The 15,185-nt window shown below is 41.4% G+C and overlaps 1 protein-coding gene across 3 annotated transcripts in view; it reads left to right on the top strand.

Moving 5' to 3' along the window:
• LOC119723817 (transmembrane and coiled-coil domain-containing protein 3-like) overlaps window positions 1-13,565 on the top strand; it is a 100,997-nt gene extending 87,432 nt beyond the window's left edge. For all 3 annotated transcript variants that reach the window (XM_038194694.1, XM_038194695.1, XM_038194693.1), the window contains one exon: window positions 12,417-13,565. The gene's annotated coding sequence lies outside the window, so the exon portion shown is untranslated. The remainder of the gene's footprint in view (window positions 1-12,416) is intronic.
• The last annotated feature ends 1,620 nt before the right edge of the window (window positions 13,566-15,185 follow it).

Genomic DNA, 15,185 nt, shown 5'->3' with positions numbered 1-15,185 from the left:
TGTCAGCACACTTCAAACATGTTTTTTTTTTTTTAGCATCAAAACTAGTTATATGTATAAGAAATGTAAAAGTCTGAGCTTAAATCTAACTCTAAACTTGTGAAACATCCATGAACATAACAACATTTGTACATTTTACTACAAACCGTTACATATCTCAAAATGGTGATATTCAACTCGTGCTTTAACAACTACTTTAACAATGAATGTTAATGTGAAGAGCATGGTTCAGAGATTATTTATGCCAAGTTTTGAGTTTCTATCACAAAAAAATTGTTTTTTACATTGCTTGAAATTCAAATATAGCCGAAAATACTGGGTTTCACTATTTAAATTTGTTTGGGGTTTGGAAGAATGGGCTTTTCTTGGGTCAAACTTATTGCATGTAAACAATGGATGATACACTCTAGTTATATGGAAAAAAAATTGAAAAAGTACATTAGCAGATAATTTTCATACCTGTGTCCCCTGCTATATTAACTTTTCTCACATTTTATGGCTTTGCTTTAGTATCATCGGCCTGTTAGCTTATTTGTAGGCAGAAAATATACTAACATATTAACTTTTATGCAAACTCTGTATTCAAATTGCCACAGAAGTACGGTGGAATGCCGCCATAACGAACATCGTTGGATCCACAGAAAGTGTTCGTAATAACGATTGTTTGGTATAGCGATTTTGAACCGCCGGTACCCTCTTGACCAATAGTGAACTGGCATTTCTCAAGAGTGGTTTTCCCTTCTATTCCTTGGAGAAATAATAGCCATCTATTGCCTTTCAACGTTCAAATACAATGTAACTATGGGTTGTTTGATGTTCAGGAATTAAAAGTGGCCCAAATAGTATACAAATATTGAGTGGATCAGCGTGGAATGGGAGGAATATTATCGCAAGGTAAAATCTGGACTTTTCCATTTCACGAGGTGAAGCCGAGTGAACTGAAAAAGTCCAGAGTCTACTTCACTCTACTTACCTGTAGAGCAATTACTACTTTTGCATATTCCCTAGACCGGCAGGTATTTTCCGCTAAGAGTTTTATACAATAGTGCCCTTTGGTGTCCTACTCATAATGCCCCGCGGCGTGCGTGCCTCGTGAGCGTCCTCTTTTCTCTTAATAGCGGCAGGTCGGGTAGGACGTGTGTAAAATAGCTCCTGTTTTCCTCGTCATTTTGCTACCCTTTTTTCGCCTAAGAGAAGTTTATTTATTAAAAGAGTTAAATAACAACAATTTGTAGAGTTTCTCATCGTCTTCTTGATTTAGTTGTTGACTTTATTCAATTGGTATGAAGCGTTTGGGGAGAACTGATCTGTCACAAACCGGGGGAATTCCTCTCCCACAGGACGGACCGAGTTCTCGGGGGACTCTGCCGGTAACGCTCCGTCGTTACCACGGCCGCAGTCCCTCGTCCAGCACCCTCAGCCACTGCCGGCTGGGGGCGTTGGCAGTTCCGCTGACCAGTTAAAGGGACCTCGGTCTCCTTCTCTGGTCAATTCAAGCGGAACACCCAAACAAAAGGCACGCTCCGGCAAGGTTCCTCCAAAACATACCTCCTCTGCCGGAGCGAAGCCTAAAAAGGGCCGAAAGGGCAAGCGTGGCTCGGGTACGAGCGCCGCTATAGCCCCTAGCCCTTGCCGCCACGCTTCAGTGGGCTCCAGTCACCCATGCCCTCCCGACACAGTGTGAGTTCCACTGGTTGCCGGGACGGGCTATTGCACGGGCTATCAGACCGACTAGCGCTCGCTCAGCCCACGAGGCCTGAGACGCTGTCGGCCGGGTATGATATGAGCTACGCTATACCCCTGCACTTCCCCAAGCATGGGGCAGCCCGAGGGGATTAGCCGCCACGCGTCAGTGGGCTATAGTCACCCATGCCCTCCTGACACAGTGCCAAGTACCACTGGTTGCAGGGACGGGCTATTTCACGGGCTATCAGAACGGCCAGCGCTCGCTCAGCCCACGGGGCTTGAGGCGTTGGTCGGGTATGCTATGAGCAACGCAGAGCCTGTCACCTGGGGATACCCCGGCCCGACGGGCCCCCATTATATCTCGCTCTGAGGCACCATTCTCGTCATCGGATTTTATCCGTTGTTCGGGGGTCCTGGTGCCCCAGGTGTCTTCCGGCATTTCCTCTGACACACCCCGGAGCCATTCTTCAAAGAAGTAGAAGAAGGTTGATCGCTGATATCACGCTGTTCTTCTTCAGACGCTGGCGGCTCTTCTGACTGGTCCCACCGGGGCAAACGCCCCTGTGGTGAGGCCCTGAAGCGGCAAGCCACACCTCACAACCCTCGGCCGTTGGTTTTGCTTCACAATCTTCAGTCGCAGGTCACGATTGGGTGACCCATGAACAAGGGGACATATCGCACACAGATAGCCGTGCTCCGGAGTCCCATCTGCAGTGAATGCTTCACAGTTGTTATTCGTTGGTCACATGTTTATTTGCACATGTTCATTTGTACATGTACACAATGTACAATGATACGGTGTCAGGTCAACTCGCCCCCTGACCGATACCACGTATGGTTGCGTGGACCGAAGTCCTGGCCTATGGCGAGTGTTTCACATTCGCCGGCCGTGGGCCACGGTTGGGTGGACCGGAGACAACGGGACCTACCGCACGCAGTTAGCCGTGCGCCGGAATCCCCGCATGTGTTAAGTATTCACCCATCGATGTCTATTATTTTACTCCGAGGGAGTTGTCCAGCCACCGCCGCGTGGTTCTGTACAACTCACCCCTCCAGACGGATCTCGTTCACCAGAGTCAACTCGATCTTCGCAATCTGCTGACTCGGCCGATGATGACGAAGAACCAGACCAATTACAGCGGCTGTCCATCACAGAAACGGAAGTCTGTTTTGTGTAGAGGGACATGATACGGGTACATTACCCTCCGCTGATGAGCCCCTCCGCCTGATCATAAATTTAAATCTTTGAAGCGCGGGACGGGCTTCACATCTAACAATGACGAAGTGTTCCCCAAACTTCCTTTGGATCAAGTGTGTGGAATACATCAACATCATTATGTCAATGGACAAACGGCGTCCATTTCTCAAGCGGGAATAGGATTACTATCGTACGACCCGATTCGTTCTCCTTATTCTTTGATCAAATTCGGGCGATTTGTTCTCCTTATTCTTCGATCAAATTCGGGCGATTTTTTGCACCGATCCCATGTTGCAAACACAGCCGGGATGAGGACCCGGTTGTTTGGGTCCACTCATCGCAAGCCTTACAATTGTTCTCGGCTACATTGCCGAGATCATTGTTGGCTCTATGCGCCTATTGTCTGGCGGGCACCATTGATGAAACGCCCGTCTGAGTTGCAAGCCATGCTCTGTAGCCCTCTACAGTAGTCACGGTTGGGTGGCTCGAGGACAGAGGGACACGCCGCACTTGTGTGCGTTGGTGTTTCTGCCTGCACTGAAAATCTGAAATCGCTGCAGTTTTTCATGTACATGTACATTGCCCAATGTTCAGTGTGCATGTGCATGTACAGTCGAACCCTGATAAGAAAAGCACTGTTAATACAACATTGTGCTTATACATGTAACAGGGAAAATGTTAAGTTCCAAGTTTTTGATTTTCTTTGTTTTCTTCTGTACAAAGTACTTGTTATAGCACCTCCAGTGATGGTTCAACGCTGCCAACCTCACAGGGGTGGGCCTCGCAGATCACAGCCTTCACTAATTGTCATGGCAGTTTCATGCTTTTGACTATTTCCCTCCCAAACAAGGAGAACGTCGTTTCTAACGTCCTCCTTAGGGGGATGGATTCTCTCGACAGTGGTAGCTGCTAAACCACTAACCATGTCAATCTGCTTGTTACACGGATTAGTCACATTTTTCCAGTGTACTGCGGGAGGGTTCCTAACCCCTGCACGTGGCAGATGAACACATTGGTGTGGAGACGGACGGGCTGCTTGTTTACATCTTCCCGCCGTTTCCTCCTATCCCTCGGGTACTAAAGCAACTGGAGTAGAAAGATGACAAGGTCCTCCTCTTTACTCCATGTTGGTCCCATTGATTGGTTTCCCAGGGCTATAACCATTCCCTTGGTTCACCAGTCAGGAGTTCTTCCGAGGATAAAAAATATTCTGTTCCAGCGCAGTTTGGGTTTCCTTCACCCGGCTCCGCAGGAATTTCTCCTGATGTGCTGGATGCTGTCATGCTATCCTATTCACATCAGACCTTTCTCAAACAAGCTACGGCTGTTACTGCCTGCACTTGAGGGACTTCTAACATGACAGTATACATGTATTGCTTTATGTTAGACAGTCGTACTCCCATGTCAGTTTATTAAGGGGATGTTTGTTTCAACTCCACTGAAGTGCGGGACCTCTTCAACGCTATTCCAAAGAAACGTTATCGAGATCTTTAGACATGACTTGTAGTTCCTTGAACCAGTGGGCAATTTCATATATGTTTCCATTGTCCCTAAGGTTACTTTTTGTTAGCAGTTGTTACTTCTAGATGTACATGTAGAAAACAACTGCTTGCTGTATAATAGAGACGGACCACACCTGGTGTGGACTGAGTGTGCCCATTCGATTTCTACGGAAGGATTTTGAACTAAGACCGTCGGAGTCCTTTGTGCCTCCGGACGTCTTTATTCCAGGCATCAAATTACTCTCGACGGAGAATTTTGGTGCCGATCATGACTGTGACATCGTACATAAGCTGCACAGGGACGCTTTGAATTGATCACTTGCAGTTTCATGTACTGTACATTTGTCGAGACAGCCCTGCCATAACGGCAGGCTTCTCGCGTCACATATTTGTCATGACAACCCTGCCAAACCAGCAGGCTTCTCATGACACATGTTTGTCGTGACAACCGTGCCATACCAGCAGGCTTCTCACGACGTGCTTTGTCATGACGAACCTGCCATACCGGCAGGCCTTTCACGACATGTTTTTATCAGGACGACCCCACCATACCTGCAGGCTTTTTACGACAAGATTGCCTGAAGGTTGATTATGGTCCATGAAACTACAGGCGTCACCAACGGCAGAGGCTGTGTGATCGGCCCGTGTACACAATACTGTATTAGGCAGAGATTGGGAGAACAGTGTTGATGGCAAATGACTGACCCCAACATATTCTCGAGACATTTTCAGACCGGAGACCTCCCCAGAATTGATGTCTCCTGACTCTGATTCTTTCTTGAATTCAGTACATATAACAGTGTCTATATGTCGTATGTCATAATCATTACGCGCACTGCCCCATATCGGGGACCGCATCTCAGTCAGCATGTTAATGGTTAATGTCCTTATCATGCAGACCTTTTGGGCTGCCTTGTCCACATGTGGAGCGACGGGGCCCATCCGGGGGTTACGTGTAGCGTTACATGCCCCTGTGAAAGCACAATAGCATCTCGCATGACCCACCGCCTTGACGGTGCTAGTCTATGCAAAAGTAGTAATTGCTCTACAGGTAAGTAGAGTGAAGTAGACTCCCCCCACAGAAGTGTGGTTGGGGTCTACGAGCGAATACTTACCTGTAGAGCATCCCTCCCTCCTACCCCACTCTTCTCGATGCCATGAGTACATTTTGTATTCCGACTTAACACTCGAGAAAAGAGGACGCTCACGAGGCACGCACACCGCAGGGCATTATGGGTAGGACACCAGAGGGCGCTATTGTGTAAAACTCTTAGCGGAAAATACCTGCCGGTCTAGGGAATATGCAAAAGTTGTAATTGCTCTACTGGTAAGTATTCGCTCGTAGACCCCAACCACACTTCTGTGGGGGGATGTTACCGAGCGATAATATTCCTCCCATTTCTCAATTTAAAGCCACTCAATATTTGTTTTATATAACTTACATATAGATCCTTGTCATTTGATATATTTGAACTTTTATTTCAATACAAAATTGTAGAAAAATGTATTTCTCTCTTCCAAACCACCCCTTCACAAAAATGTTTGAACCCAACGCTGTAGCGCTGGCTCTTTGAAACAATACACGCTATGCGCAACGTGCACACCAGCACGCATTTGCACACAAATACCGCGTCATGATCCTAACTGTTCAATAGTACTTCTCATTCCCCATGTATGAATGGCAGTAATAATGAATGACACGTGATTTGAGTTCCACTAATCAAATGACAAGGATCTGTATGTCGGTTACATAATGTTTAATACATGTACATTGTACAACCAGTAGATTGTTTGTTAATCTGTTTACTTTTTTCAACAACAATGTTTGCTACGTTTTGTACATTAAAACCAGGAGCCAAGGATGATGTTCGGAATAGCCGAATGTTCGGTATAGCGGTGTTCAGTATAGCGGCATTCCACTGTATTTGAGCAGTGTATTCTATCAACTATTTATATACGGTACAGTACTAGCACTTGTTGTAAACTGGATCAATCTAATTTGTACTTCCAAACGTTATGTTGCATATGGAAAATTGCAAAATATGAACTTGATTGCAGTGGTAATCATTGGGAAAAAAATGAAAACATACTGAACTGCTTATTTGCTACAGTGCAAAAGACAGTATGTCATCTTTTGTTTCAGATGTTACATGATGTTAACATCGCAATCGGATTATCAATTTCTACAAACTTTGCTAAGGTTTAATCTGTTCGCTTCAAATGTTATTTTTGACAAAACCACATCGTTACAGTCACAGTATCCCATGAAATAGTTGAAAATCTATTTTGGAATGAAACTCGTAGAAAAACTAGATATTAAAGGTAAACTGATGTGGTTCATGGCAATTCCACGGTTAGTTTCGTTACATTTTAAGCAATGTAACACCACTGTTTGGGCACTTACATGTATTTTAACATGGGTGGCTATCAATTCTCCATTTTTATTGAAAAAAAAAATCATTTAAAATCTTTTTAAGTTACATGTATTTTAAGATGGAATTTTGTGTCGTGGTGATATAGGTTTTTGCCCTTCACCGACGTTAAAAACACTGAGTATACAGTGTTTAAACGTTGGTAAAGGGCAAAAACCTAATTTGAAGTTACATGTACATTTCAAAACACCGACAAGGAAAACTAGACTTATGTTTGTGGACAAACACAGGGCTGTTTCGGTATTTTTTTTGTGACATGTGACATGTAAAGTTTCAAGTATAAGTTCCATCCAGGAAGGATGTGTAGTTCTGTTGCTAATAACTGGTGGATATAATATGTGATTACATTCCCATAGGGCTTTGAATTTTGACATCACATGTGACGTGATGACGTCATGATGACGTCACATCAATTTTCATTTATAACTATATTTTTGTTTGTAAATAACAACTTAGCCATAGCATACATCGTTGAAAGCAAGTTCACATCTTTCACCAATTTTAAATTACAAGGCACTTCCGGTTTCCGGAAGGAAGGGTCACATGATTTTGCACATAATATAAAAAAATTAAGACCCTGGATTATTCTATTGATTCCCACAAACGTTAAGTTCAGGTCTCTCACGGTTGATTTTATATTGATTTTCAAAGATCTATTAATCTTTAACGTGACGTCACGTGACCCATGATGATGTCATGATGACGTCATCGTGATGTCACTTCAATTTTCATCTATAACACATCCCGGTCTCGGTACATACCAACTTTCAACCCCATCGGACCTGTAGTTCAGGAGATATAGGCCTTCAAAATATGTTTATTATACATGACGTCATATGTCACGTGATGACGTCATCATGACGTCAAGTTGATTTTCATCTATAGGACATCCCGGTCTAGGTACATACCAACTTTCAACTCAATTGGACCTGTAGTTCTGGAGATATAGCCCAATCTGTCAGATCTAGCCAAATTCTGCTAGAAAATGGTTACAACAGAAAATTCGCATATAATGTGACGTCACGTGACTCGTGATGACGTCATGATGACGTCAATGTTCGGGGATCAACTACAGATGCTGGTCTAAGTGTGTGCCGAGTATTAAGGCAATCGGATTGATTTTAGTGGCCAAAGTGCCGGTAACAAAAATACGTGTACAAATGCTATGGGCAAAAATGACTGAAAAAGAAAAAAAAACTAGAGCTGTACATGTGTATGTCTGTTTGAAAACAGAACACAGGGCTTTTTCGCATTTCATAAATGTTTATGCTATGTTTGTCCCTTTGCAGCCACTTTTTAGAGTGTTTAATACAGTCAAAGTTTGTTCAAAATGCTTAGAATAATTCCAATAAAACTTTATCACATGAGGTCACATGCCCTGCAATGACGTCACTTTGAAAACCCTTCTCTTTGTCCTTCACATGCCCTGCGATGACGTCATCTTGAATACCATCCCCAATGCACATTTTGTCATTGTGGTCTTGGTTTGAACCAAGCTTAAAGTCAATCTGATAAAAGGAAGTGTGCAATTTTGGAAGCAGAATAAAATTTTAAATATTTAAAAAATCATAAAAAATCGAATGATGACATCATCATGACGTCACTTCGGACTTTGCATACTAGTACACTTATCTACCTACCCACCAAGTTTCATGACGATCGGACCTTTCCTTATATGTGCTTTGAAAAATCACATTTTTGATGACGTCATGATGACGTCCCATATTTTTTTTAAAATTTTGTGCAAATACCTATTCCATAACGAACCAAATACAAAAAGAATTTTGAATTTTGCATGTTGCGTTCGTGAGATATGGGTTAAAGGTCCAAAAATTAAAATATTCATAGAAAATCGCATGATGACGTCATCATGATGTCACCTCAATTTTTATCTATAACACATCCCGGTCTACCCACATATCAAGTTTCAACCCAATCGGACTTACTGTCCTGTAGATATAAGACTTCAAAATATGCATGTTTGTGATGACGTCACGTGACCCCTGATGACGTAATCATGACGTCACTCTTCGGGACACAACTTTGCCATAAGGACAATGCATATGCTTAATTTGAATGATGTGTGACAAAGTTCAATGCCAAAAGTGGCATGTACTAAAATCGTGTACAAAGTCTATGGGATTTATGGCACAAAAAAGAAAAAACCCCCCCCCCAAAAAAAAAAATCACAACAAAAACAAAGGCTTTTTCGCAAATTTGCGAAAAAGCAAAAAAATAAAAAATAAATAAATAAATAAATTTTAACGAAAACAAAGGCTGTTTCGGCCGGTTGCCGAAACAGCCAAAAATATGTGTCTTTGTATAAAAAGTTCCCTCAAATGGGATACAGCTGAAATAAATGATAGTTTTTCTTTAATTGCTTACTTACTGACAAATGCTTTGACATACCGGTATACATGTAATAACATTTCTCAATGACTGTCATAAGCATAAAACATAGTGCTAAAAACGTTGGTTAGTTACATTATGGTTTATGTAGCGTAACGTTACAGTTTGTCCGCCCATCTTTGGCACAAGTTTTAACATACCGAAATGAAACTAATAATCAAACAAAAGAGCTCTATTTATACAGAAGTTGCACCTTTCTCTAAAATACAAAACTTACAATACCACTCAAGTTTTGCATGTTAAAACAAGGTGCAAAAATTAGTTTCAAAAATCCCTAATTATATTAAGGAAAAAAAGGGTTATTTTAACCAAAATTCACACTTTACTTCATTCCATCTTGCTGCAACACCAATCAAACAACATATCTTGTTGTCTCCTTAAATTTAATTCGGTGTACTATATAGCCTTGGTCAATGCTCTCGTCGTTATTCGTCCTGTACGCGGTCAATCGTCGGCATATATCCTCACGCGCTATGCACATGCATGTAAAAATACAGCGCGAACAGCGACCTCATGCGACCACTATTTTTTCATGCAAATCAGTTGGGGACGATCTCGAGCCTTGGTTCAATCGTCGGCAAAAGCTAATGTTTTTCTTTATTTTGCGCTGGATTTCTAGCGCACGACCTCGTATGTGAATACAGATAAGTGTAGGCGGGGCTAATATGTGGAGTGTCCAATCACACCTTGGTAAATCCGGACGTCATCAAATTATTTGCAGCTATTCGCCTTTTGCGGACGTGACAGGAACCACAGTTTTTGTGCATTGGTGCCGTGTGCAGAGACACAACGTGTACGTGTATGGATTATGTACGGTGCCACGTTTCACTATGCAACTTTCCACGCAACGATCGACCAATAAGAAAACGACATTTAAGGTCAGCTAAGGCTATTAACATAATGAGCACCACCTCCAAAACCTCACATGGACGATTGAACCAAGGCTCTCGATCGTCCCCAACTGATTTGCATATAAAAATAGTGGCCGCGTGAGGTCGCTGTTCGCGCTGTATTTTTACATGCATGTGCATAGCGCGTGAGGATATACATGTATGCCGACGATTGACCGCGTACGGGACGAATAACGACGAGAGCATTGACCAAGGCTATGTACTATAGTGTAAAATGGCCATACAGGTAGTGAGAAATAGACTTAACTTATATTTTTTAAGTTGGAATTACCTTCCTAAAAACAAGACCTGATAAAATATAAAAAGAAAACACAACAGGAGGACTTAAAATGTTGAAATCTATTTTTTTTATTGTAAGATTTTTCCCTCATTTGAAATTTGTCTGATGATAAAAATGTATGTTAACACTATGCTGTAACGTCCGAAACACAACAACAATACCCCAGAAAGTATTTTTTATATGGCTCAAGAATTCTGATGAGTAGTTGTAGTTGACATTGTTTTAGTTTAATTAACAGTTAGGTAATTTTTGAATAATCCCACAATGCCAGCAGCATCACATATCCTGTCTTTAAACATTTCATTGTTACCAATTTAATATAATAGAAAGCTTAGAAAGTTAATAGTAAAGTTGGATTTTGGCATCAAATGCATGTTATATTTACTTTTAAAACTGAATAAAATGATTTAAAAAAAATTCTTGACAAGTAGAAGACAAGTTCAGCAACACGTCACTCACATAAACAAAATTTGTAGGATTTTCATTAAGCTACGGGAGATCAATCTAGGTCCATGCTACAAAAAAAATATATGAAAACTGATTTCCAGTTCTGCATCTTTTCAAAATTTGAGGCTCTCAAAGTGCCATTAAGCTTTTTGGTATATATTAAAAAAAAAAAACCAGCGCCTCAAATACTGGAGATGTTAGCAGGGCCTTTGGGCCACAAATTCGACCTTATTCGGAGTACCACATCCCAAAAATCAATCACAATTAACGTATTCAAAATGTCGTACCAACATAAGGGAGACGGGTCGTGAAATATAATAAATATTCAATATAAAGGACATATTGCGCCCTCTTGTGACAACCTACATTGTAAATTGCCAATGATCATTCTTTGGACAACCTCAAATGACGGTGTGAAGTTTCAGAATGATGACATCTTCAGACCGGAAGTTATTGTGGGGATAATTTGAAAATTATCATTTTGTTTTTCAAATCCATGATTTAATCTATGTTCAGTGGCAATGTTTGTAGCACAAATGAGGATATCATCTTATACTGTTGGTGTTTGGCTTTCTAATGCTACAAAGTCGTCAAACTGGAATCAACACATACACTTATACATTCAGAAGTTCTTTTCACTTTACATTGCATATCCTGTCCAAATTAAAGATATAGTCCATCATTTGTAATTTGTGCATTTTGTTCGTTTGAAGCAACAAAAGTGTTCAAAATCTAATGAAGGATACTGAACAACTAATCTGATGAAGTTTCAGCTCAGCTTCAGCTGTATATTCCGAGAAAAACAGCATTCTAGGATCTCAATTTCAAATCAAAAGTTGCTGAATCATGTTTTGATTTGTTTTGAATTGCAGCTATACGCGATGTCGCGCACTGAACCGACAAATTATAGCAACCACGCGCGCCTGTGCATCGTGCCAATGCTTGCACGCGCTGCGCCGAAAAATAAAACGAACTACTAATTTAAATTTTCCTACGGTGCATCTTAAGACGCACCGTTGGAAAGGCCTTCCTTTTTTGGATGGCTGCAAATGATGGACTATAGCTTTAATTAACTACCGATGTCACAAACGGGAAGTAGCAAGAAAAAAAATCCTTTTTGTTTTCAAATTAAAAAATATTCACTGGAAAATGCAGAATTCAAGATTTGTTTATTGTTTTTACATGGCCCTAACAATATTCATAACTGAAGTGGACAATGGCCAATGAAATAGTTGCTTGCCCGATCACCCTGCATTTTAGGTCAACAAATGTGCCAGCTCTAACTTTGTTTTGTTTTGTTTGGATTTTTGTTGCGATATCTTGTTTTGTTTGTGCTAGGTAATTTTTGTCATCAAAACATGTATTTTCTTACAGCAATTTTTGTCTTCGGATCTTTATATTTTGAGTAGCGAATCTGTAATCCAAGTTATTAATATTCCATTAAACACAGAACCTGCTTCAAAGGCAGGTGATGAACAATTATTGAGATTCCATCTATTCTTTACCTTTAAGCTACAATGTATTATGTCTTTTCTGGATTTTTCCTCACAGATTCGTTGATGCCATGTTCAGACAGTCATTGACAGTCAAGGAAGTGTAAGATATTAGAGACTCAAAAGCTTATGTGTGTTTTTTAAAGCAAGATTTGCTAAATATACATGTAGCTCTATTATTTTGTCTTTCAAAAAATGTCATGCATAAGAATAATTTGTCTATCTGCAATAGTATAGTTGGCTACATAGCCGGAAGTGGAGGAACATAATACCACTTAGTTGTGCATCTATGACAGGACTGTGTGAATTTAATACAACTTTTGTACATTGTATTTAAACTAATTTTGCAGCTGGTAGTTGATGGGAAGTTCTCTGCATGAATTTATTGATGTTATGTGCTATAGATGCATATTCACTGTGTTCTGTTTGGCACATTGTGAAACATGCTTGTGCATTGACATTGGGGAATCAACATGTAGCAGGAAAAATTCAGTCCCTCCACTTAATTCTTGGATCTCATAATGCAGGGGGCAGGAAATAGTCTGGAACAGAGGGAATGCTTACACTTATTCACATACCTGTGTCAAGAATCATTGCTTGGCAAGTGCTCTGCAATGACAGTGACACACTTTCACTACTGAGAAGGTACTTTAGCACAGAACCTAGATAAAGATACAGAGGTATGTGATGCATTTGTTGAAGCCTGAACTTATTGTGACATAAACAAAACTTTGCATAATAATGCAATTATTTTTACAAATTAACTTGTGGAGGGTTTGGAAGTCGACACATAGACAAAGGTCTGAAGCAATGTCATGAATGTGTAGAAATTCCATTATTGTATGACTATGTTTCAGAAATTGTAAAAGTATGCTACTATATATGGGGGGGGGGGGAATGATAATCAGAACCCCCCAAGAAACGTGTCCTAAGGGTGAAGAGTGAAGATTATAGGGGGTTTATTTAGGCAAAACTTATAACATCTCATTTAATTTTATATACTACTGCTCTCGTCTAACCCGCAGAGCAGTACTACAATATCCCCCTAGAGGGCACTAGCCATTCACCAAGATTATTTTCCCACATTACCTCGCGGCCCGCCTGGCATGATACTTCCTCTTTTCTCTTTAGCGCTACAGAAAAGAGTGTTTTCCAAGACCCCCCAATATTTTTTTTGGGGGGGGGGATGTAAGGTATTTCTCTCCCCCCCCCCAATATTGTGTAAAGACTACCCTTTTCCATTCAAATGCTCTTTTTTCACAAGCGTTTAACCCCCCCCCCCCCCCCCCCCCAATATCTGTAAAGAGTGCCCTTCTGTTGTTAACAAGTGCCCTTTTTTCTGAACAAGTGCCCCTTTTTTTCTGAACAAGTGTCTTTTTAAAGGGAAAATACAACATTTGCAAACATCAACAAATAAAACTACCAAATCATTTTGAAATACCTTGCTGGACTGTTAGTGAATGACAGTGTAAATCATGGCACCTGGTATACTGTCATTTTCAAGAAAAGTGGTATTTTTGTATCAATTTCCAACGCTGATCGGCCGATCAGCGTTGGAAAAAACTGGCTTTTTTTCAAATACTGGCGCCAATTGACCATCGCACTTGTTTGCAATCGATTACAAACCTATGAACGGGTACGAGCCAGCTAGACTGGTTCCCTGACCTTACAATTCCCCAATGTATGTAAACTGCTCTGTTTCTTCTTATATGGAGTCAGGGAACCAGACTACAGGAAAATGATTGTTTTTCTTGGTTTTTATAGCATTTTCGAACCCAAAACCTCAAAAAGGTCAGTGTAACTATATTTGCCATATATTTCCAACCCCCCAGTTCCATCCATTTCTGAAAATTACAGCAAAAGCAAATGATGTATATTCCCTTTAAAAAAATAAGTCTTGCCCTTTTGTGTGTCATCACCCGTTACGGGTGCTTTTTTGTTAATTTCGCAAATGTATCACCCTGAAAAGCATGATATATTGTCCGTTAGTGTGCATAATAATTGTTTGTTTTGAACAACGTTCCCATCGACGGATGGTAAACCCCCCCCCCCCCACGCCCCCCACGCCCCCCCCCCCCCCCCCCCCCCCCCCCCCCCGCCCCCCCGCCCCCAGTATTTGATTTATTTTATTTACGGAGGCTAAGTGTTCAGGGAAAAAAACGTGTCTACATTTCAGCACGGATTTGCAAGTGCCCTTTTCAAGACATTTTTACCCCCCCCCCCCCCTTCTCCCCAATAAAAATGACCTTGCTACAGACGCCCCTGATTTTGGTCGTACCGGGCACAGTGACTCCGCAATAAATATTGCACCAAGTCATTTGCCGAACTGTTTAAGTTTTTCCGGTTTATTTATTTTTTTTTCCAAAAATGGCTTAACCGCGTCAACCCGACAATCGCAAATGCAAAACCAAAACCGACCCGACACTACTCTACGGGTAAGATGAGCATTGTAGAATCCCCCCCCCCCCTAACAGAAGTGTGGGCCAATTCTACTAGTGAATACTTGCCCATAGAGCACCCTCCCACCTCCCAACTTTCATGTAAGCATCGAATTATGCACTTATACGATCGAGAAAAGAGTCATGGCGGGTGAGACGCAAGGTGCTGTGCAAAAAAAATCGCCAACCCCCCCCCCCCTCCCCCCACACTAGAAATTTGGCAACCAACAAAACTTGAAAACAAAATTTATGAAATGTTTTGTTCGAAGATTGCATTAGACACGAAATGTTCACACTCAACACTGAACATGTCGTCTCTAGCGCAATCTTCCAACAAACAATTCTTTTGAAAAAATTCACATTTCGTTGGTTACTTATCTTTTTACAGT

Source organism: Patiria miniata, unplaced genomic scaffold (assembly GCF_015706575.1).
Source record: "Patiria miniata isolate m_02_andy unplaced genomic scaffold, ASM1570657v1 HiC_scaffold_17, whole genome shotgun sequence".
NCBI classification, from domain to species: domain Eukaryota; kingdom Metazoa; phylum Echinodermata; class Asteroidea; order Valvatida; family Asterinidae; genus Patiria; species Patiria miniata.
Note: the sequence above shows the minus strand (reverse complement) of the source record. Positions and strands in the feature narration are given on the sequence as shown.